At 47.5% G+C, this 24,908-nt stretch overlaps 7 non-coding genes across 7 annotated transcripts; all 7 read left to right on the top strand.

Moving 5' to 3' along the window:
- Window positions 1-8,168: 8,168 nt before the first annotated feature.
- On the top strand, window positions 8,169-8,240 carry TRNAW-CCA (transfer RNA tryptophan (anticodon CCA)). The gene has a single exon. It is a non-coding gene; the product is annotated as a tRNA-Trp (tRNA).
- A 7,167-nt stretch (window positions 8,241-15,407) lies between these two features.
- TRNAW-CCA (transfer RNA tryptophan (anticodon CCA)) lies at window positions 15,408-15,479 on the top strand. The gene has a single exon. It is a non-coding gene; the product is annotated as a tRNA-Trp (tRNA).
- Window positions 15,480-15,621: 142 nt separating this feature from the next.
- TRNAW-CCA (transfer RNA tryptophan (anticodon CCA)) lies at window positions 15,622-15,693 on the top strand. The gene has a single exon. It is a non-coding gene; the product is annotated as a tRNA-Trp (tRNA).
- A 5,838-nt stretch (window positions 15,694-21,531) lies between these two features.
- On the top strand, window positions 21,532-21,603 carry TRNAW-CCA (transfer RNA tryptophan (anticodon CCA)). Its single transcript has one exon. It is a non-coding gene; the product is annotated as a tRNA-Trp (tRNA).
- A 142-nt stretch (window positions 21,604-21,745) lies between these two features.
- TRNAW-CCA (transfer RNA tryptophan (anticodon CCA)) lies at window positions 21,746-21,817 on the top strand. The gene has a single exon. It is a non-coding gene; the product is annotated as a tRNA-Trp (tRNA).
- A 776-nt stretch (window positions 21,818-22,593) lies between these two features.
- On the top strand, window positions 22,594-22,665 carry TRNAW-CCA (transfer RNA tryptophan (anticodon CCA)). The gene has a single exon. It is a non-coding gene; the product is annotated as a tRNA-Trp (tRNA).
- A 984-nt stretch (window positions 22,666-23,649) lies between these two features.
- Window positions 23,650-23,721, top strand: TRNAW-CCA (transfer RNA tryptophan (anticodon CCA)). Its single transcript has one exon. It is a non-coding gene; the product is annotated as a tRNA-Trp (tRNA).
- Window positions 23,722-24,908: the final 1,187 nt, after the last annotated feature.

Here is a 24,908-nt window from a genome sequence, read left to right as displayed (position 1 = left end):
CTGTTGCCTTACATCGTGTCTTCACGGAGGCTATAAGATTAAAGGTTCTGCCCGGCTCATTTAAAAAGACGCACGTAATACTCATACCGAAAACTGACGACCCCAAAAAATTATTGTCCGTCAAGTCGTACCGACCAATCAGTTTAGCCAACACAGACTATAAAGTGTTTATGAAGGTTCTTGCAGGCAGGTTGCAAAGGATGATGAAAATACTAGTTGGACCACACCAGACTTGTGGTATAAAAGGACGCACAATAAATACAAATGTTCATGTAGCGAGAAGCGTGCTGGAGAGTTGCGATGTGTTTGGTAGCAAGGTTGCAATGTTGCAATTAGATCTGGAAAAAGCCTTTGACCGTGTAAATCATGATATCCTTTTTTTGATACTAGAATATGTTAATGTAGGGTCTGTCATTTTGGAAGGGGTAAAAATGGCCTATAGAGAGTGCTTTACGAGTCTTGTAATTAATGGGCGACTTACTGAAAGCTTTCAAGTGACAAACGGTGTGCGGCAAGGTGATCCCATTTCGGCTTTATTATTTGCAATATATATGGAACCTTTCTGCATGAAGATTATTAGCAATGAAACAATAAAAGGGTATCAGCTAATGAACAGTGAAGTTAAAATGCTAACATATGCCGACGATATTGCCGTGTTTTGTAGCGATAAGGAAAGTGTCAGTGAAGTGATACGTCATGTGGCCTATTTTTGCAAGATGACAGGCAGTGCAGTAAACTGGGACAAATGCCTAGGCTTGTGGCATGGTTCTTGGGAGACCACCCCACAAAACTTTGCAAATATGAACTGGTCACTTGTACCGACGAAGTATCTCGGAGTACCCCTCCAGCATTACAAAAACACGGATGATTACTGGAAAGAGATATGTGAGAGCACTCGTGAGAAGACAAGAAACTGGGGTGGTAGGGAACTTTCTATGTTTTCTAGAGCGACTGCATGCAATTGGTTCATTGTTTGCAAAGTATGGTATGTTCTGCAGTTCCTATTTATGTCAAGAGCAAATGTGCAGAAATTGCATCGAGTCTTAGCTGTGTTTGTTTGGGGGTCGGTTTGGGAGCGTACGAGTCGAACAAACTTATTTCATTCACTAAGAAATGGTGGTTTAGGATTGGCTCACCTCTTCCTCAAGCAAATTGTGTCTAGATATATTTTTTTACGCGACCAATGTAACCCGTTTGTGAGAACATTTCTACAAATTGTACTTTCTAATAAGATTCCTGATTATGTGGTATCAAGTATGTCTGTGAAATGCAACCTACGTGGATATTTAAGAGAAGTTATAATGGCATATGAAATACTGAAAGTGAGATTTTCAATGGAATATTTATCTGTTGTAAAGAGAAAACGTCTTTACAGGGATTTACGTGACGTAATGCTGCCTCAGCCTATCTACAGATCAGTATACCAGGTTGGTGCTGAACGTGACGTATTGAAGAGAGTGAAAATGATGACCGTACGCGCAAGTGCAAAGACATTTTTTTTTCAGCTGCACAGCGGAACATTGCCCGTAAAACCATGGTTGCAAGAAAAGGGTTTCTTTGTTCCGTGGTCGATGGACTGCCTTATCTGTAAGAAACCCGAGACTGTCAACCACATTTTTCTTGATTGCTGGGATGCTGTTTTTCTGTGGGACATTCTGCAGCGTACCTTGAAAAAGGACTTGCCTATCACACCACACGGTATTAGATTCTTGGCTGTAGAAAATGAGGATGGTGTGCCTTATGATATGTTTATGTTGCTTGTGCTTCACAGCGTGTGGCGAACTAGAATGGCAGTAAGACACGTAGATAAAGATGCCCGATGTGCGCATGAATACTTCACGGAAAGTATTGTATACATAAGAGACGTGTTATCTTCCAGAGAAGAAAGACCTGAATGGGTGTCGTTGTTGAATGTGTTGGCTACAATGAAGCAGTTTTAAATGAAACCAGTCACAGCCAGGCTGGTGTTTTTTTTAAACTTGTTTAAAAGTGATCGTAAATTGTATTTCTTTTGTGCGAAGCCGGCAATAAAGAAAAAAAAAAAAAGCACGTGGTGGCGACGCGGTAGCACGTCTGACTCCAGATAAGAAGGTTGCGAGTTCGAATCACGTTCGGGTCAAATTCTCTTTTTTATTATTTTCATCTATCTGTTTATCTACCTGTTTGTCTGTCTACTTTGACTTGTCTCTTTACCTGTACTTCATCGACTCAAGGCCGAGCAAAACATGCTACCGCGTGTGTGCGAACGGCTAGACTAAGTGGACTCGGTGGCGACACGGTAGCATGTCTGACTCCAGATCATAAGGTTGCGTGTTCGAATCACGTCCGGGTCAAGTTCTCTTTTTTATTTTTTCATCTATCTGTCTATCTACTCTTTTGTCTGTCTACAATGACTTGTCTCTTTACCTGGGATTCCTCGACAGAAGGCCGAGAAAAACATGCTACCACGTGTGCACGAACGGCTACTCTAAGCGGACTCGGTGGCGGAACGGTAGTGCGTCTGACTCCAGATCAGAAGGTTAAGTGTTCGAATCACGTCCAAGTCAAATTCTCTTTTTTATTATTTTCATCTATCTGTCTATCTACTCTTTTGTCTGTCTACAATGACTTGTCTCTTTAGCTGTGCTTCATCGTCAGAAGGCCAAGCAAAACATGCTACCACGTGTGTGCGAACGGCTACCCTAAGCAGACCCTGAGGCGCAACGATAACGCGTCAGACTCCAGATCAGAAGGTTGCGTGTTCGAATCACGCCTGGGTGAAATTCTTTCTTTTATTATTTTCAACTATCTGTCTATCTACTTATTTGTCTGTCTACAATGACTTGTCTCTTTACCTGTGCTTCCTCGACCGTGCAAAACATGCTACCGCGTGTGTGCGAACGGCTACACTAAACGGACTTGGTGGCGAAACAGTAGCGCGTCTGACTCCAGATCGGAAGGTTGCGTGTTCGAATCACGTTTGGGTCAAATTCTCTTTTTTATTATTTTAATATATCTGTCTGTCTACCTATTTGTCATTCTACAATGGCTGGTCTCTTTACCTGTGCTTCATCGACAGAAGGCTGAGCAAAACATGCTACGGCGTGTGTGCGAACGGCTGCGCTAAGTTGACTCGGTGGTTCAACTTTAGCACGTCTGACTCCAGATCAGAAGGTTGCGTGTTCTAATCACGTCCGGGTCGAATTCTCTTTTTATGATTTTCATCTATCTGTTTATCTACATATTTGTCCTTCTACAATGACTTGTCCCTTTATGTGGGATTCATTGACAGAAGGCCGTGCAAAACATGCTACCGCGTATGTGCGAACGGCGACCCTAAACGGACTCGGTGGCGCATTCCACTTCCGGCTTTCGAGCGATACGGTCGCGGAATGTTCGGCTCCGACGGAGCGGTATCAGCGGCCAGACCGGGCCGCGGTAACAGGGTTTTTGGGCCCAGAGCCGACGATTATCAGGTGATTTTGCCCAATCTGCCTTCCGGACGCATCGCTGCGAATACCGTTTTCATGCATGGTGATCCGAGAGCCCGGCCTTACCACGCCGAAGATTACCGGGACACTTTGGCCAAGCTTGGTGCGCTCGACGACGTTTTGGCGTTGGGGGCGTATCAAATGAACCACGTATGGGCTTTGACACTGACGAGTGCTGAGGCTGCTCGGAAGTTGCTCTCCGTCATCGATGTGAAGGTAAAGGATCGCCCATCTTTGCTCATTCGTCCAAATAACCGCGAGGTTCGCTTGAAGCTTCATTGGTTGCTGCACGGCGTGACCGACGACGACGTGCGTGTTGCCTTGACTCCCTATGGGAAAGTGTTCGAAGTGAAACGGGAGAAGTGGCGAGCACCGGGCACCACAGAAAAGGGCTCAACGACGCGGTCTGTGGGACTAAAGGTGCACTCCGACGTCAAGGTGGATGACATTCCCCACCAGCTCAAGATTGCCGGAGAGCTGACTCTCGTTATCGTTCCAGGCCGTGCACCGTTATGCCTACGGTGCAAGAGTAACGGTCACATACGTCGCGACTGCCGAGTACCCCGCTGCAGTCGTTGTCGCCGCTTCGGCCACAAGACGACGACTGCGCGAAGACATATGCCAGTGTGACCGGACCAGCGCAGGAAAGTGATGCACTGGAGCACCTCATGGACGAAGCAGACTCGGAAGAAACAGCAGGAGTTAACCCAAACTCTGCTGTGGAAGATGGGTCGTTATGCAATGTAGAAGAAGGCGTGTGTGAAGCACCAGGTAAGCCCGACGCCGGGCTTCCATACGAAGGCGTAGGAGAAAGCAGTGAAAAGGTGGATGCAAGCAGCACCGGCGACACGTTTCTTGGCTTAGCAGACGAGACCCCCTCCGAGGCTGAACCGATGACTGGGATTGAAATCGACAGTGGCACTGTGACGGGAAAGCGTCCCCGCGACGAACGGAAAAAAGACAAGGGCCCCACTGCTCTCGCCGGACGAACCACCCGCCAAAACGACTCCCGCTCAGCGGCCTCTCATTCGGCCACGGCCAAATATTTCGTCGGAGCGCAAGACGGCGGAAACGCCGCCTTCGCCAACTTAAGGACTGTACTGGGACAAGGCGTTCAGGAAGGAATTGCAGTTGTAAGGTAAGCGCCATGCCTCTGGGTTTTTCGTAGCCTTACAATGGTGCAAATAGAAAATTCAATCCGTGTGGCCACTTTAAATGTGCGTGGCCTGGCCTCACGGAGAAAACAATGTCAGCTTTATCGGCTAGTAAGTGACCTCGACCTTGACATACTGGCAGTCCAAGAGACTAAAGTCCATGGCGACGATGAAACTGTGGGCATGGTGCGCCAATTCTTGCCGCGGTATTCTGTTATAGTTAGCCATGCCATAGGGACTTCTTCCGGTTGCGTTTTGTTCGTCCGACAGAGTCTGGGTGCTAAAGTAGAAGCCTCAACGTCATGTCCGTCTGGTCGGCTCATTGTTTGTGATCTTTTGTTTTCGGGACTGGAATGGCGCGTAATATGCTTGTACGCACCGACTTTCACTGACGAAAGACGCATATTTTTCGAACAACTAAAGCAGTATACCAAATGTAATAGGCTCCCAATCATTATTGGCGATTTCAACTACGTCCTTTCAGCCAAAGACAAAACTAGCGAACGACATTACAGGGATGCAAGTACGGCTGTCTTAAGCGATACAGTAAGAGAACATGGTTTGGAGGATGTGGCTGAATGTCTCGGTGGTGGCCGGACTATGCAGTACACCCACTTTCAGGCAGCCAGCCATGCCCGACTAGATAGGACGTACGTGAGTGTAGAATTGGTACCGCTTTGCAAGGCATACCGTGTTAACGCCGTTTCATTTAGTGACCACTGCTTGATTAGCTTTGTAGTAGCTAGCACGAAAGAAACGAAAAGGGCCTTCGAGTGGCAACTATAGAAATTGAATTCGAATCTGCTGAGTGATGAAAAATTTTTGGAGGAAGTAATGACAGAAGTTGAAAAAATGAAAGATCGCAGTAAAGAGACGTTTAGAGAAAAGTGGGAGAACTTCAAGCAGGTCGTTAAACTGAAGGCTTTGGAACGCTCTAGCGCTATAAGCAGAGAAAAAGGAGCAGAAGAAAAGCTCATGCGCAGAAACCTGGAAAAACTGCTCCTCGAAGATTGTAGAATGCCCGGCATGTTTCTTGAAGATATTCGCGCGTTGAAAAGTAAAATTGAGCGGTTCGATGTCGAAAAATACCGCGGTGCTATGGTTCGGGCAAGAGCCGAGTGACTGATAACGGCAGAAGCACCGTCAAAAAGGGCGTTGGGCTCAGAAAAGTGGCATGCGCGTCGTAATCAGATAACAGAAATTGAACACGAGGGTGAAGCCAGCGATGTCGCAGATGTTATTGAGCATGCTTTCTTTGAGCACTCCAATGGTTTATTCACCGCCAGCTCAGTTGATGTCGATCGTTTTAAAAAAGATTTTTTACCGCTGATGCCAAAGCTTGATAATAATACAAAAGAAATATTGGAGGAACCCATTTCGGAAGAGGAAGTTAACAGTGCTATTGAAAGTATGCATCCCGGGAAATCGCCTGGCCCTGATGGTCTGACTTCCGCCTTTTATAAGTGTTTCAAGTTTGAAATAACACCAGTCTTAGCCGACGTTTATAATGAGGCATTCGAGCTGAAAATATTACCTCCGTCCTTTTCATCATCTCACACTGTTCTTATACCAAAATCGGAAGACCCCGTTGCACTGCGCAAAGTAAATTCTTACCGCCCAATGTGCCTCACTAATGGATATTACAAGATATTCATGAAAATCCTAGCTAAAAGGTTGCAAACAGTCATTACGGAGCTCGTGGGGCCGCATCAGACGTGCGGCATTAAAGGTCGAACTATCCTCGCGAATATACACGCAGCCCGGAGCATCCTCGAATGTTGCGACGCTATTGGTGCGCGAGTCGCAATGCTGCAAATCGACCTCGAGAAGGCTTTTGACAGGGTGCCTCATGAAATTCTGCTGTGCATCCTAGATTATGTGAATTTAGGGAACATAATCAAAGAGGGGGTTGTCATGGCGTACCGAGACTGCTCAACGCGGCTAATCGTTAACTTGGGGGTGGGGAAGCGCATCCCAGTCAAAGCGTTCGGTCCGTCAGGGTTGTCCTCTCTCACCATTATTGTTTTGTTTGTACATAGAGTCCTTTTGTTTGAGTGTCATAGAGAATGACTGTGTCCGTGGGTTTAAGCTGCAATAGGTGTAAGTCCGACTGTTCGCTTATGCGGACTATATTGCCATTTTTTGCGCGGACTCTGACAGCATAGCAGATGCTGTCAAATGCGTTACTAACTTCTGTGCTGCAAGTGGCAGCGCTGTAAACTGGGGAAAATGCCTTGGCTTTTGGCACGGTGACTGGGCAGAAACCCCAGACAGTTTTTTCAGCATAAGGTTTGCTACGACACCGGTGAAATACTTGGGTGCCCCCCTCGAATGCTACAAAGACAGCGACTCGTACTGGAGGAGCCAAGTGGATAACCTGCGGGAAAGAGTGAACAAGTGGAATGGCTGGAATTGGTCTATGTTTTCTAAAGCCACAATTTGCAACATATTCTTAGTGAGTAAAACTTGGTATATCTTACAAGTCTTACATTGTTCAAGGGTAAACATCCAAAAATTTCACCGTGTGTTCGCTGTCTTTGTGTGGGAATCGTCTTGGGAAAGATCGAGTTGGACCAATTTATTTCTTCGAGTGCGAAAAGGAGGACTGGGCTTGTCGCATTTGTTTTTAAGACAGGTAGTCAATCAATTTTGTTTCTTTAGAGACGTCGACAACCCATTCCTTCGCACTGTCTGTCAACTTCGCCTGGGGCAACACTTGCCTAACATGGTTGTATCGACCTGCAGCGTACCTGGTGGTGTTTATGGCTTTCTCCGCGAAGTTGTACTTTCTTGTAGGTTTCTGTCAGAGCGGTTTTCACTTGAATACTTGAGTCAAGTCCGACGAAGAAAGTTGTACAAGGACCTATGTGATGTGTTTTTACCAGTGCCTTTGTATCGGTCCCTTTACAATGTATGCCATGGCCACACTGTACTAAAGCGCGTCAAGGCGATGAAAATATCGCCAGGTGCTAAGAATTTCTTTTTTAAATTACATACCGGTACGCTGACCGTCAAAACCTGGATGGCTGCAAAGGGGTTTTACGTTCCTTGGGGCACGCATTGCATAATATGCAGAAAGGAGAAGACAATTGAGCATGTATTCATTGACTGCTGGGATGCTATCTTTCTTTGGGACGTGCTCCAGCGCACGATCAAAAAAGATTTACCCATTGATGCCCATGGCATCCGCTATTTGCAAATACAAAGTGACGACGGTACCCCATATGATATGATAATGCTTATGGCTCTTCATAGCATTTGGAAATCCAGGATGGCAGCCATGCACTTTGATGTAGATGCACGAGCACCCACCAAGTACTTCAAAGAGTATATAAGAAATTTTGTGGACGAACAAAAGTTGCAGCAATTCACCCCAGAATGGTTGCCGCGCGTCGAATTACTATCGACGATAAAAACATTTTAACAGATAGGTGACCACATCATTTGAGCCACGGTTTTTACAATGTTTTGCATTGTTTTGTGTAATTATCTGTTAATGTGTATTGTTTACGTGAGCCGAAAACAGGTAATAAGGGGGAAAAAAGACTCGGTGGCGCAACGGTAGCGCGTCTGACTCCAGATCAGAAGGTTGTGTGGTCGAATCACGTCCGGGTCAAATTCTCTTTCTTAATATTTTCATCTATCTGTCTATCTACCTATTTGTCTGTCTACAATGACTTGTTTCTTTACCTTTGATTCATCGTTAGAAGGCCGACCAAAAAATTCTACCACGTGTGGGCGAACGGCAACCCTAAGCGGACTCTGTGGCAAACCGGTAGCGCGTCAGACTCCAGATCAGAAGGTTGCGTGTTCAAATCACGTCTGGGTGAAATTCTTTCTTTTATTATTTTCGACTATCTGTCTATCTACTTATTTGTCTGTCTACAATGACTTGCCTCTTTACCTGTGCTTCCTCGACCGAAGGCCGTGCAAAACATGCTACCGCGTGTGTGCGAACCGCTACCCTAAACGGACTTCGTGGCGCGACAGTAGCGCGTCTGACTCCAGATCGGAAGGTTGCGTGTTCGAATCACGTTTGGGTCAAATTCTCTTTTTTATTATTTTCATCTATCTGTCTATCTACTTATTTGTCATTCTACAAAGACTTGTCTCTGTACCATTGCTTTTCGATAGAATGCCGAGCAAAACATGCTACGGCGTGTGTGCGAACGGCTGCGCTAAGTTGACTCGGTGGCGACACAGTAGCTCGTCTTACTCCAGATCAGAAGTTCGCGTGTTCGAATCACGTCCGTGTTATGTTCTTTTTTATTATTTTCATCTATCTGTCTATCTACCTATTTGTCTGTCTACAATGACTTGTCTCTTTACCTGTGCTTCATCGACGGAAGGCCGAGCAAAACATGCTACCGCGTGTGTGCAAAGGGCTACCCTATAGGCGGACTCGGTTGCGCAACGGTACCACGTCTGACTCCAGATAAGAAGGACGCGTATTCGAATCCCGTCTGGGTCAAATTCTCTTTTTTGTTATTTTTATCTGCCTATCTACTTATTTGTCATTCTACAATGACTTGTCTCTTTACCTGTGCTTCATCGATAGAAGGCCGAACAAAACATGCTACCACGTGTGGGCGAACGGCTACACTAAGCGGACTCGGTGGCGAACCGGTAGCGCGTCTGACTCCAGATCAGAAGGTTGCGTGTTCGAATCACGTCCTGGTCAAATTCTGTTTTTTATCATTTTCATCTGTCTATCTACTTATTTGTCTGACTATAATGACTTGTCTCTTTACCTGTGCTGCACACACAGAAGGCCGTGCAAAACACGCTACCGCGTGTGTGCGAACGGCGACCCTAAACGGACTCGGTGGCACAACGGTTGCACGTCTGACTCCATATCAGAAGAATGCGTGTTCGAATCACGTCCGGGTCAAGTTCTCTTTTTTATTATATTCATCTATCTGTCCATCTACTTATTTGTCTGTCTACAATGACTTGTCTCTTTACCTGTGTTTCATCGACAGAAGGCCGAGCAAAACATCCTACCGCGTGTGTGCGAACGGCTACCTTAAGCGGACTCGTTGGTGCAACTTTAGCACGTCTGACTCCAGATCTGAAGGTTGCGTGTTCTAATCACGTCCGGGTCAAATTCTCTTTTTATGATTTTCATCTATCTGTTTATCTACATATTTGTCCTTCTACAAAGTCTTGTCCCTTTACTTGGGATTCATTGACAGAAGGCCGTGCAAAACATGCTACCGCGTATGTGCGAACGGCGACCCTAAACGGACTCGGTGGCGCATTCCACTTCCGGCTTTCGAGCGATACGGTCGCGGAATGTTCGGCTCCGACGGAGCGGTATCAGTGGCCCGACCGGGCCGCGGTAGCAGGGTTTTTGTGCCTAGCGCCGACGATTATCAGGTGATTTTGCCCAATCTGCCTTCCGGACGCATCGCTGCGAATACCGTTTTCATGCATGGTGATCCGAGAGCCCGGCCTTACCGCGTCCAAGATTACCGGGACACTTTGGCCAAGCTTGGTGCGCTCGACGACGTTTAAGTGTCGGGGGGGTATCAAATGAACCACGTATGGGCTGTGACACTGACGAGTGCTGAGGCTGCTCGGAAGTTGCTGTCCGCCATCGATGTGAAGGTAAAGGATCGCCCATGTTTGCTCATTGACCCAAATAACCGCGAGGTTCGCTTGAAGCTTCACTGGTTGCTGCACGGCGTGACCGACGACGACGTGCGTGTTGCCTTGACTCCCTATGGGAAAGTGTTCGAAGTGAAACGGGAGAAGTGGCGAGCACCGGGCATCACAGAAAAGGCCTAAACGACGCGGTCTGTGGGACTAAAGCTGCAATCCGACGTCAAGGTGGATGACATTCCCCACCAGCTCAAGATTGCCGGAGAGCTGACTCTCGTTGTCGTTCCGGGCCGTGCACCTTTGTGCCTACGGTGCAAGAGTACCGGTCACATACGTCGCGACTGCCGAGTACCCCGCTGCAGTCGTTGTCACCGCTTCGGCCACGAAGACGACGACTGCGCGAAGACATATGCCAGTGTGACCGGACCAGCGCAGGAAAGTGATGCACTGGAGCACCTCATGGACGAAGCAGACTCGGAAGAAACAGCAGGAGTTAACCCAAACTCTGCTGTGGAAGATGGGTCGTTATGCAATGTAGAAGAGGGCGTGTGTGAAGCACCAGGTAAGCCCGACGCCGGGCTTCCATACGAAGGCGTAGGAGAAAGGAGTGAAAAGGTGGATGCAAGCAGCACCGGCGACACGTTTCTTGGCTTAGCAGACGAGACCCCCTCCGAGGCTGAACCGATGACTGGGATTGAAATCGACAGTGGCACTGTGACGGGAAAGCGTCCCCGTGACGAAGGGAAAAAAGACAAGGGCACCACTGCTGCCTCGCCGGACGAACCACTCGCCAAAACGACTCCCGCTCGGCGGCCTCTCATTCGGCCCCGGCCAAATTTTTCGTCGGAGCGCAAGACGGCGGAAACGCCGCCTTCGCCAACTTAAGGACTGTACTGGGACAAGGCGTTCAGGAAGGAATTGCAGTTGTAAGGTAAGCGCCATGCCCCTGGGTTTTTCGTAGCCTTACAATGGTGCAAATAGAAAATTCAATCCGTGTGGCCACTTTAAATGTGCGTGGCCTGGCCTCACGGAGAAAACAATGTCAGCTTTATCGGCTAGTAAGTGACCTCGACCTTGACATACTGGCAGTCCAAGAGACTAAAGTCCATGGCGACGATAAAACTGGGGGCATGGTGCGCGAATTCTCGCCGCGGTATTCTGTTATAGTTAGCCATGCCATAGGGACTTCTTCCGGTTGCGTTTTGTTCGTCCGACAGAGTCTGGGTGCTAAAGTAGAAGCCTCAACGTCATGTCCGTCTGGTCGGCTCATTGTTTGTGATCTTTTGTTTTCGGGAGTGGAATGGCGCGCAATATGCTTGTACGCACCGACTGTCACTGACGAAAGACGCATATTTTTCGAACAACTAAAGCAGTATACCAAATGTAATAGGCTGCTAATCATTATTGGCGACTTCAACTGCGTCCTTTTAGCCAAAGACAAAACTAGCGAACGACATTACAGGGATGCAAGTACGGCTGTCTTAAGCGATACAGTAAGAGAACATGGTTTGGAGGATGTGGCTGAATGTCTCGGTGGTGGCCGGACTATGCAGTACACCCACTTTCAGGCAGCCAGCCATGCCCGACTAGATAGGGCGTACGTGAGTGTAGAATTGGCACCGCTTTGCAAAGGCATACCGTGGTAACGCCGTTTCATTTAGTGACCACTGCTTGGTTAGCTTTGTAGTAGCTAGCACGAAAGAAACGATAAGGGCCTTCGAGTGGCAACTATGGAAATTTAATTCGAATCTGCTGAGTGATGAAAAATTTATGAAGGAAGTAATGACGGAAGTTGAAAAAATGAAAGTTCACAGTAAAAAGACGTTTAGAGAAAAATGGGAGAACTTCAAGCAGGTCGTTAAACTGAAGGCTTTGGAACGCTCGAGCGCTATAAGCAGAGAAAAAGGAGCAGAAGAAAAGCTCATGCGCAGAAACCTGGAAAAATTGCTCCTCGAAGAATGTAGAATGCCCGGCATGTTTCTTGAAGATATTCGCGCGTTGAAAAGTAAAATTGAGCGGTTCGATGTCGAAAGATACCGCGGTGCTATGGTTCGGGCAAGAGCCGAGCGACTGATAACGGCAGAAGCACCGTCAAAAAGGGCGTTGGGCTCAGAAAAGTGGCATGCGCGTCGTAATCAGATAACAGAAATTGAACACGAGGGTGAAGTCAGCGATGTCGCAGATGTTATCGAGCGTGCTTTCTTTAAGCACTTCAATGGTTTATTCGCGCCCCGCCGCGGTGGTCTAGTGGCTAAGGTACTCGGCTGCTGACCCGCAGGGCGCGGGTTCGAATCCCGGCTGCGGCGGCTGCATTTCCGATGAAGGCGGAAATGTTGTAGGCCCGTGTGCTCAGATTTGGGTGCACGTTAAAGAACCCCAGGTGGTCAAAATTTCCGGAGCCCTCCACTACGGCGTCTCTCATAATCATATAGTGGTTTTGGGACGTTAAACCCCACATATCAATCAATGGTTTATTCGCCGCCAGCTCAGTTAATGTCGATCGTTTTAAAAAAGATTTTTTACCGCTGATGCCAAAGTTGACAATAATAAAAAAGAAATATTGGAGGAAGCCATTTCGGAAGAGGAAGTTAACATTGCTATTAAAAATATGCATCCAGGGAAATCGCCTGGCCCTGATGGTCTGACTTCCGCCTTTTATAAGTGTTTCAAGTTTGAAATAACACCAGTCTTAGCCGACGTTTAAAATGAGGCATTCGAGCTGAAAATATTACCCCCGTCCTTTTCATCATCTCACACTGTTCTTATACCAAAATCGGAAGACCCCGTTGCACTGCGCAAAGTAAATTCTTACCGCCAAATCTGCCTCACTAATGGAGATTACAAGATAGTCATGAAAATCCTAGCTAAAAGGTTGCAAACAGTCATTACGGAGCTCGTGGGGCCGCATCAGACGTGCGGCATTAAAGGTCGAACTATCCTCACGAATATACACGCAGCCCGGAGCATCCTCGAATGTTGCGACGCTATTGGTGCGCGAGTCGCAATGCTGCAAATCGACCTCGAGAAGGCTTTTGACAGGGTGCCTCATGAAATTCTGCTGTGCATCCTAGATTATGTGAATTTAGGGAAAATAATCAAAGAGGGGGTTGTCATGGCGTACCGAGACTGCTCAACGCGGCTAATCGTTAACAAGGTGGTGGGGAAGCGCATCCCAGTCAAGCGTTCGGTCCGTCAGGGTTGTCTTCTCTCACCACTATTGTTTTGTTTGTACATAGAGTCCTTTTGTTTGAGTGTCATAGAGAATGACTGTGTCCGTGTGTTTAAGCTGCACGAGGTTGAAATCCGACTGTTGGCTTATGCGGACGATATTGCGATTTTTTGCGCGGACTCTGACAGCATAGCAGATGCTGTCAAATGCGTTACTAACTTCTGTGCTTCAAGTGGCAGCGCTGTAAACTGCGGAAAATGCCTTGGCTTTTGGCACGGTGACTGGGCAGAAACCCCAGACAGTTTTTCCAGCATAAGGTTTGTTACGACACCGGTGAAATACTTGGGTGCCCCCCTCGAATGCTACAAAGACAGCGACTCGTACTGGAGGAGCCAAGTGGATAACCTGCGGGAAAGAGTGAACAAGTGGAATGGCTGGAATTGGTCTATGTTTTCTAAAGCCACAATTTGCAACATATTCTTAGTGAGTAAAATTTGGTATATCTTACAAGTCTTACATTGTTCAAGGGTAAACATCCAAAAATTTCACCGTGTGTTCGCTGTCTTTGTGTGGAAATCGTCTTGGGAAAGATCGAGTCGGACCAATATATTTCTTCGAGTGCCAAATGGAGGACTGGGCTTGTCGCAATTGTTTTCAAGACAGGTAGTTAATCGATTTTGTTTCTTTAGAGACGTCGACAACCCATTCCTTCGCACTCGCCTGGGGCAACACTTGCCTAACATGGTTGTATCAACCTGCAGCGTACCTGGTGGTGTTTATGGCTTTCTCCGCGAAGTTGTACTTTCTTGTAGGTTTCTGTCAGTGCGGTTTTCACTTGAATAATTGAGTCAAGTCCGACGAAGAAAGTTGTACATGGACCTATGTGATGTGTTTTTACCAGTGCCTTTGTATCGGTCCCTTTCCTTTACAATGTATGCCATGGCCACACTGTACTGAAGCGCGTCTAGGCGATGAAAATATCGCCAGGTGCTAAGAATTTCTTTTTTAAATTACATACCGGTACGCTGACCGTCAAAACCTGGATGGCTGCAAAGGGGTTTTACGTTCCTTGGGGCACGCATTGCATAATATTCAGAAAGGAGGAGACAATTGAGCATGTATTCATTGACTGCTGGGATGCTATCTTTCTTTGGGACGTGCTCCAGCGCACGATCAAAAAAGATTTCCCCATTGATGCCCATGGCATCCGCTATTTGAAAATACAAAGTGACGACGGTACCCCATATGATATGATAATGCTTATGGCTCTTTATAGCATTTGGAAATCCAGGATGGCAGTCATGCACTTTGATGTAGATGCACGAGCACCCACCCAGTACTTCAAAGAGTATATAAGAAATTTTGTGGATGAACAAAAGTTGCAGTAATTCACCCCAGAATGGTTGCCGGATTGAATCCCAACTGCGGCGGCTGCATATTAAGTGAAGGTGAAAATGCTTTGGGCCCGTGTGCTCAGATTTGGGTGCACGTTAAAGAACCCCAGGTGGCCAAAATTTTCGCAGCCCACCATTGCGGCGTCTCGCATAATCATATTGTGGTTTTAGGACGTTAAACCCAACATGTCGATAAACTTGCACTTTAAAGATGTTCTAGGTTCATGGTAGAACAGCTTCAGTGCGTTCTTAAGGGCCACAGGCCTGAACAAAACGTTGTAAATAATGTAGTGAATGTGTGTGACTACATGTGTTATGCGTTTATCACTGTATACGTCATTGTCATCACCCGGTACCTGGAGTAGCATGCCAGAGGAAAAACCAGTCAAACTTCTCCGGCACTTCATTAAAATAATTCTCTCTCTCACGGCAATACCCTGTTGCATTTTCGTGGTTGCTGTTCAGAGCCCTTTTCGACGATAAAAACATTTTAACAGATGCGTGGCCACAACATTTGAGCCACGGTTTTTACAATGTTTTGCATTGTGTTGTGTAATTATCTGTGAATATGTGTATTGTTTACGTGAGCCGAAAACAGGTAATAAGGGAAAAAAAAGACTCAGTGGCGCAACGGTAGCGCGTCTGACTCCAGATCAGAAGGTAGCGTGTTCAAATCACGTCCGGGTCAAATTCTCTTTTTTATTATTTTCATCTATCTGTCTATCTACCTATTTGTCTGTCTACAATGACTTGTCCCTTTATTTGGGATTCATCGAAAGAAGGCCGAACAAAACATGCTACCACGTTTGTGCGAACGGTTACCCTAAGCGCACTCGGTGGCGCAACGGTAGCGCGTCTGACTCCAGATCAGAAGGTTGCGTGTTCGAATCACGTCTGGGTCAAATTCTCTTTTTTATTATTTTCAAATATCTGTCTGTCTACTTATTCGTCTGTCTACAATGACTTGTCTCTTTACCTGTGCTTCATCGACAGAAGGCCGAGCAAAACATGCTACCGCGTGTGTGCGAACGGCTGCCCTAAGCGGACTCGGTGGGCGAAACTTTAGCGCGTCATACTCCAGATCAGAAGGTTGCGTGTTCGTACCATGTGCGGGTCAAATTCTCTTTTTTGTTATTTTTATCTGTCTACCTACTTATTTGTCATTCTACAATGACTTGTCTCTTTACCTGTGCTTCATCGACAGAAGGCCGAGCAAAACATGCTACCACGTGTGGGCGAACGGCTACACTAAGCGGACTCGGTGGCGAACTGGTAGCGCGTCTGACTCCAGATCAGAAGGTTGCGTGTTCGAATCACGTCCTGGTCCAATTCTGTTTTTATCAATTTCATCTGTCTATCTACTTATTTGTCTGGCTATAATGACTTGTCTCTTTACCTGTGCTGCACCGACAGAAGGCCGTGCAAAACATGCTACCGTGTGTGTGCGAACGGCGACCCTAAACGGACTCGGTGGCACAACGGTTGCACGTCTGACTCCATATCAGAAGAATGCATGTTCGAATCACGTCCGGGTCAAGTTCTCTTTTTTATTATCTTCATCTATCTGTCCATCAACCTATTTGTCTGTCTACAATGACTTGTCTCTTTACCTGTGTTTCATCGACAGAAGGCCGAGCAAAACATCCTACCGCGTGTGTGCGAACGGCTACCTTAAGCGGACTCGTTGGTGCAACTTTAGCACGTCTGACTCCAGATTAGAAGGTTGCGTGTTCTAATCACGTCCGGGTCAAATTCTCTTTTTATGATTTTCATCTATCTGTTTATCTACATATTTGTCCTTCTACAAAGACTTGTCCCTTTACTTGGGATTCATTGACAGAAGGCCGTGCAAAACATGCTACCACGTATGTGCGAACGGCGACCCTAAACGGACTCGGTGGCGCATTCCACTTCCGGCTTTCGAGCGATACGGTCGCAGAATGTTCGGCTCCGACGGAGCGGTATCAGCGGCCCGACCGGGCCGCGGTAACAGGGTTTGTGCGCCTAGCGCCGACGATTATCAGGTGATTTTGCCGAATCTGCCTTCCGGACGCATCACTGCGAATACCGTTTTCATGCATGGTGATCCGAGAGCCCGGCCTTACCGCGTCGAAGATTACCGGGACACTTTGGCCAAGCTTGGTGCGCTCGACGACGTTTTGGCGTTGGGGGCGTATCAAATGAACCACGTTTGGGCTTTGACACTGACGAGTGCTCAGGCTGCTCGGAAGTTGCTCTCCGCCATCGATGTGAAGGTAAAGGATCGCCCATGTTTGCTCATTGACCCAAATAACCGCGAGGTTCGCTTGAAGCTTCACTACTTGCTGCATGGCGTGACCGACGACGACGTGCGTGTTGCCTTGACTCCCTATGGGAAAGTGTTCGAAGTGAAACGGGAGAAGTGGCGAGCACCGGGCATCACAGAAAAGGGCTCAACGACGCGGTCTGTGGGACTAAAGCTGCACTCCGACGTCAAGGTGGGTGACATTCCCCACCAGCTCAAGATTACCGGAGAGCTGACTCTCGTTGTCGTTCCGCGCCGTGCACCGTTGTGCCTACGGTGCAAGAGTACCGGTCACATACGTCGCGACTGCCGAGTACCCCGTTGCAGTCGTTGTCGCCGCTTCGGCCACGAAGACGACGACTGCGCGAAGACATATGCCAGTGTGACCGGACCAGCGCAGGAAAGTGATGCACTGGAGCACCTCATGGACGAAGCAGACTCGGAAGAAACAGCAGGAGTTAACCCAAACTCTGCTGTGGAAGATGGGTCGTCATGCAATGTAGAAGAGGGCGTGTGTGAAGCACCAGGTAAGCCCGACGCCGGGCTTCCATACGAAGGCGTATGAGAAAGCAGTGAAAAGGTGGATGCAAGCAGCACCGTCGACACGTTTCTTGGCTTAGCAGACGAGACCCCCTCCGAGGCTGAACCGATGACTGGGATTGAAATCGACAGTGGCACTGTGACGGGAAAGCGTCCCCGTGACGAAGGGAAAAAAGACAAGGGCCCCACTGCTGCCTCGCCGGACGAACCACCCGCCAAAACGACTCCCGCTCGGCGGCCTCTCATTCGGCCACGGCCAAATATTTCGTCGGAGCGCAAGACGGCGGAAACGCCGCCTTCGCCAACTTAAGGACTGTACTGGGACAAGGCGTTGAGGAAGGAATTGCAGTTGTAAGGTAAGCGCCATGCCCCTGGGTTTTTCGTAGCCTTACAATGGTGCAAATAGAAAATTCAATCCGTGTGGCCACTCTAAATGTGCGTGGCCTGGCCTCACGGAGAAAACAATGTCAGCTTTATCGGCTAGTAAGTGACCTCGACCTTGACATACTGGCAGTCTAAGAGACTAAAGTCCATGGCGACGATGAAACTGGGGGCATGGTGTGCCAATTCTTGCCGCGTTATTCTGTTATAGTTAGCCATGCCATAGGGACTTCTTCCGGTTGCGTTTTGTTCGTCCGACAGAGTCTGGGTGCTAAAGTAGAAGCCTCAACGTCATGTCCGTCTGGTCGGCTTATTGTTTGTGATCTTTTGTTTTCGGGACTGGATTTGCGCGCATTATGCTTGTACGCACCGACTGTCACTGACGAAAGACGCATATTTTTCGAGCAACTAAAGCAGTATACCAAATGTAATAGGCTCCTAATCATTATTGGCGACTTCAACTGCGTCCTTTCAGCCAAAGACAAAACTAGCGAACGACATTACAGGGATGCAAGTACGGCTGTCTTAAGCGATACAGTAAGAGAGCATGGTTTGGAGGATGTGGCTGAATGTCTCGGTGGTGGCCGGACTATGCAGTACAACCACTTTCAGGCAGCCAGCCATGCCCGACTAGATAGGGCGTACGTGAGTGTAGAATTGGTACCGCTTTGCAAGGCATACCATGTTAAAGCCGTTTCATTTAGTGACCACTGCTTGGTTAGCTTTCTAGTAGCTAGCACGAAAGAAACGAAAAGGGCCTTAGAGTGGCAACTATGGAAATTGAATTCGAATCTGCTGAGGGATGAAAATTTTATGGAGGAAGTAATGACGGAAGTTGAAAAAATGAAAGTTCGCAGTAAAAAGACGTTTAGAGAAAAATGGGAGAACTTCAAGCAGGTCGTTAAACTGAAGGCTTTGGAACGCTCGAGCGCTATAAGCAGAGAAAAAGGAGCAGAAGAAAAGGTCATGCGCAGAAACCTGGAAAAATTGCTCCTCGAAGAATGTAGAATGCCCGGAATGTTTCTTGAAGATATTCGCGCGTTGAAAAGTAAACTTGAGCGGTTCGATGTCGAAAGATACCGCGTTGCTATTGTTCGGGCAAGAGCCGAGCGACTGATAACGGCAGAAGCACCGTCAAAAAGGGCGTTGGGCTCAGAAAAGTGTCATGCGCGTCGTAATCAGATAACAGAAATTGAACACGAGGGTGAAGTCAGCGATGTCGCAGATGTTATCGAGCGTGCTTTCTTTAAGCACTTCAATGGTTTATTCGCCGCCAGCTCAGTTGATGTCGATCGTTTTAAAAAAGATTTTTTACCGCTGATGCCAAAGCTTGACAATAATACAAAAGAAATACTGGAGGAACCCATTTCGAAAGAGGAAGTTAACAGTGCTATTGAAAGTATGCATCTCGGGAAATCGCCTGGCCCTGATGGTCTGACTTCCGCCATTTATAGGTGTTTCAAGTTTGAAATAACACCAGTCTTAGCCGAAGTTTATAATGAGGCATTCGAGCTGAATATATTACCCCCGTCCTTTTCATCATCTCACACTGTTCTTATACCAAAATCGGAAGACCCCGTTGCACTGCGCAAAGTAAATTCTTACCGCCCAATCTGCCTCACTAGAGGAGATTACAAGATATTCATGAAAATCCTAGCTAAAAGGTTGCAAACAGTCATTACGGAGCTCGGGGGGCCGCATCAGACGTGCGGCATTAAAGGTCGAACTATCCTCACGAATATACACGCAGCCCGGAGCATCCTCGATTGTTGCGACGCTATTGGTGCACGAGTCGCACTGCTGCAAATCGACCTCGAGTGGCTTTTGACAGGGTGCCTCATGAAATTCTGCTGTGCATCCTAGATTATGTGAATTTAGGGAAAATAATCAAACAGGGGGTTGTCATGGCGTACCGAGACGGCTCAACGCGGCTAATCGTTAACAAGGTGGTGGGGAAGCGCATCCCAGTCAAGCGTTCGGTCCGTCAGGGTTGTCCTCTCTCACCACTATTATTTTGTTTATACATAGAGTCCTTTTGTTTGAGTGTCATAGAGAATGACTGTGTCCGTGGGTTTAAGCTGCACGAGGTTGAAGTCCGACTGTTGGCTTATGCGGACGATATTGCCATTTTTTGCGCTGACTCTGACAGCATAGCAGATGCTGTCAAATGCGTTACTAACTTCTGTGCTTCAAGTGGCAGCGCTGTAAACTGCGGAAAATGCCTTGGCTTTTGGCACGGTGACTGGGCAGAAACCCCAGACAGTTTTTCCAGCATAAGGTTTGTTACGACACCGGTGAAATACTTGGGTGCCCCCCTCGAATGCTACAAAGACAGCGACTCGTACTGGAGGAGCCAAGTGGATAACTCTGCGGGAAAGAGTGAACAAGTGGAATTGCTGGAATTGGTCTATGTTTTCTAAAGCCACAATTTGCAACATATTCTTAGTGAGTAAAATTTGGTATATCTTACAAGTCTTACATTGTTCAAGGGTAAACATCCAAAAATTTCACCGTGTGTTCGCTGTCTTTGTGTGGGAATCGTCTTGGGAAAGATCGAGTCGGACCAATTTATTTCTTCGAGTGCCAATTGGAGGACTGGGCTTGTCGCAATTGTTTTTAGGACAGGTAGTCAATCGATTTTGTTTCTTTAGAGACGTCGACAACCCATTCCTTCGCACTGTCTGTCAACTTCGCCTGGGGCAACACTTGCCTAACATGGTTGTTTCAACCTGCAGTGTACCTGGTGGTGTTTATGGCTTTCTCCGCGAAGTTGTACTTTCTTGTAGGTTTCTGCCAGTGCGGTTTTCACTTGAGTAATTGAGTCAAGTCCGACGAAGAAAGCCGTACAAAGACCTATGTGATGTGTTTTTACCAGAGCCTTTGTATCGGTCCCTTTACAATGTATGCCATGTCCACACTGTACTAAAGCGCGTCTAGGCGATGAAAATATCGCCAGGTGCTAAGAATTTTTTTTTAAATTACATACCGGTACGCTGACCGTCAAAACCTGGATGGCTGCAAAGGGGTTTTACGTTTCTTGGGGCACGCATTGCATAATATGCAGAAAGGAGGAGACAATTGAGCATGTATTCATTGACTGCTGGGATGCTATCTTTCTTTGGGACGTGCTCCAGCGCACGATCAAAAAAGATTTCCCCATTGATGCCCATGGCATCCGCTATTTGCAAATACAAAGTGACGACGGTACCCCATATGATATGATAATGCTTATGGCTCTTCATAGCATTTGGCAATCCAGGATGGCAGCCATGCACTTTGATGTAGATGCACGAGCACCCACCCAGTACTTCAAAGAGTATATAAGAAATTTTGTGGATGAAAAAAAGTTGCAGGAATTCACCCCAGAATGGTTGCCGCGCGTCGAATTACTATCGAAGATAAAAACATTTTAATAGATGCGTGGCCACATCATTTGAGCCACGGTTTTTACAATGTTTTGCATTGTGTTGTGTAATTATCTGTGAATATGTGTATTGTTTACGTGAGCCGAAAACAGGTAATAAGGGAAAAAAAAGACTCAGTGGCGCAACGGTAGCGCGTCTGACTCCAGATCAGAAGGTTGCGTGTTCAAATCACGTCCGGGTCAAATTCTCTTTTTTATTATTTTCATCTATCTGTCTATCTACCTATTTGTCTGTCTACAATGACTTGTCCCTTTATTTGGGATTCATCGAAAGAAGGCCGAACAAAACATGCTACCACGTTTGTGCGAACGTTTACCCTAAGCGCACTCGGTGGCGCAACGGTAGCGCGTCTGACTCCAGTTCAGAAGGTTGCGTGTTCGAATCACGTCTGGGTCAAATTCTCTTTTTTATTATTTTCAAATATCTGTCTGTCTACTTATTCGTCTGTCTACAATGACTTGTCTCTTTACCTGTGCTTCATCGACAGAAGGCCGAGCAAAACATGCTACCGCGTGTGTGCGAATGGCTGCCCTAAGCGGACTCGGTGGGCGCCACTTTAGCGCGTCATACTCCAGATCAGAAGGTTGCGTGTTCGTACCATGTGCGGGTCAAATTCTCTTTTTTCTTATTTTTATCTGTCTACCTACCCATTTGTCATTCTACAATGACTTGTCTCTTTACCTGTGCTTCATCGACAGAAGGCCGAGCAAAACATGCTACGGCGTGTGTGCGAACGGCTGCGCTAAGTGGACTCGGTGGCGACACAGTAGCACGTCTGACTCAAGATCAGAAGTTCGCGTGTTTGAATCACGTCCGTGTTAAGTTCTTTTTTTATTATTTTCATCTATCTGTCTATCTACTTATTTGTCTGTCTACAATAACTTGTCTCTTTACCTGTGCGTCATCGACAGATGGCCGAGCAAAACATGCTACCGCGTGTGTGCGAAGGGCTACCCTATAGGCGGACTCGGTTGCGCAACGGTACCACGTCTGACTCCATATGAGAAGGATGCGTGTTCGAATAACGTCTGGGTCAAATTCTTTTTTGTTATTTTTATATATCTATCTACTTATTTGTCATTCTACAATGACTTGTCTCTTTACCTGTGCTTCATCAATAGAAGGCCGAGCAAAACATGCTACCACGTGTGGGCGAACGGCTACACTGAGCGGACTCGGTGGCGAACCGGTAGCGCGTCTGACTCCAGATCAGAAGGTTGCGTGTTCAAATCACGTCCGGGTCAAATTCTCATTTTCATCTGTCTGTCTACTTATTTGTCTGCCTACAATAACTTGTCTCTTTACCTGTGCTGCATCGAAGGAAGGCCGTGCAAAACATGCTACCGAGTGCTTGCGAACGGCGACCCTAAACGGACTCGGTGGCACAACGGTTGCACGTCTGACTCCATATCAGAAGAATGCGTGTTCGAATCACGTCCGGGTCAAGTTCTCTTTTTTATTATTTTCATCTATCTATCTATCTATCTGCCTATTTGTCTGTCTACAATGACTTGTCTCTTTACCTGTGTTTCATCGACAGAAGGCCGAGCAAAACATGCAACCGCGTGTGTGCGAACGGCTACCTTAAGCGGACTCGGTGGTGCAACTTTAGCACGTCTGACTCCAGATCGGAAGGTTGCGTGTTCGAATCACGTTCGTGTTAAGTTCTTTTTTTATTATTTTCATCTATCTGTCTATCTACCTATTTTTCTGTCTACAATGACTTGTCTCTTTACCTGTGCTTCATCGACAGAAGGCCGAGCAAAACATGCTACCACGTGTGGGCGAACGGCTACACTAAGCGGACTCGGTGGCGAACCGGTAGCGCGTCTGACTCCAGATCAGAAGGTTGCGTGTTCGAATCACGTCCTGGTCAAATTCTGTTTTTTATCAATTTCATCTGTCTATCTACTTATTTGTCTGGCTATAATGACTTGTCTCTTTACCTGTGCTGCACTGACAGAAGGCCGTGCAAAACATGCTACCGCGTGTGTGCGAACGGCGACCCTAAACGGACTCGGTGGCACAACGGTTGCACGTCTGACTCCATATCAGAAGAATGCGTGTTCGAATCACGTCCGGGTCAAGTTCTCTTTTTTATTATCTTCATCTATCTGTCCATCAACTTATTTGTCTGTCTACAATGACTTGTCTCTTTACCTGTGTTTCATCGACAGAAGGCCGAGCAAAACATCCTACCGCGTGTGTGCGAACGGCTACCTTAAGCGGACTCAGTGGCGCAACGGTAGCGCGTCTCACTCCAGATCAGAAGGTTGCGTGTTCGAATCACGTCCGGGTCAAATTCTCTTTTTTATTATTGCCGCGTTCCATTTCACAAGTTTTTGTTATCGTTCCGAAACACCACACGATTCTCGGCGCAAACCGCGCCTGCAGGTTTCGAGAAGGTTTCGGACTGCAGTAGATCATTTCGATAAGATCACGCCCACTGTGCGAACGGTACAGAATGTTCTGGAACCTGCTATAACGCTAGAACATTCGATGGCAAGGGTATAAATGGCGACGCGCTTCGCCGCTTGTCAGTTGTTGATCGAAGGCCGACGCTGCGTCCGCCGCTATCAGTCCGAGACTGCTATGTGTGCAAGACTGCTGCTGTAATTAGACTTTCCCTTTACCGGGCACAGGTTCGCCCAAATAAACAGATAAATCCCAACACGAAGTTTTCTGTCTTTGGCCACGTCACAACCCCGTGACATCTGGTGGAGGTGCTGCTTCGTTCATGTACCGGACGCCCCCGTCAATCCGCGAACCCAGCCCCCTTCGCGGAGAAGACACCGACGCCAACCAAGAGCAGCGAACGAGCCGCCGACAGCAAGGTCCCCCACCGGAGTACGGCCTGCTACAAGACAAGGCACGGAAGACCAAGACCATGACGTCGACTGCAGCGATAATGACAACCGGAGCGTCCCAGCCCGCGATCGTCATTCATCAACACAGGGAACCACCAAAGTTCCATGGCTCATCGTTTGAAGACCCGGAAACCTGGCTAGAAACATACGACCGTGTGGCCGCCCTCAACCACTGGGACAACGAAGAAAAGCTCCGTCGTGTGTACTTCTACCTGGAAGACACCGCAAGGACCTGGCTAGAGAATCGGGAGTCCACGCTCCGAACGTGGGATGTCTTCTGCGGCGCATTTCTTCAAACGTTCGCAAGCGTCGCTCGCAAAGAGAGGGCCGCTGCTCTACTCAAGACCCGGGTTCAGCTACCAAACGAAAAGGTTGGAATTTTCACAGAGGAGATGACCCGCCTATTCCGTCACGCTGACCCAGACATGCCAGGGAAAAGAAAGTTCGTTTCCTCATGCGAGGGATCAAACAGGAGCTCTTCGCGGGACTAATGAGGAATCCACCGAACACCGTCCAAGAATTTGTATTCGAGGCGACCACCATCGAAAAAACGCTGCACATGCGCACCAGACAGTATAATCGTCGCTTGACTCCAGAATGCGCTGCTGCTCAAGCCAGTG

The sequence above is a fragment of the Rhipicephalus microplus genome, chromosome 5 (assembly GCF_043290135.1).
Source record: "Rhipicephalus microplus isolate Deutch F79 chromosome 5, USDA_Rmic, whole genome shotgun sequence".
Lineage (NCBI taxonomy): Eukaryota > Metazoa > Arthropoda > Arachnida > Ixodida > Ixodidae > Rhipicephalus > Rhipicephalus microplus.
This window is presented reverse-complemented; position numbering and strand designations above follow the sequence as displayed.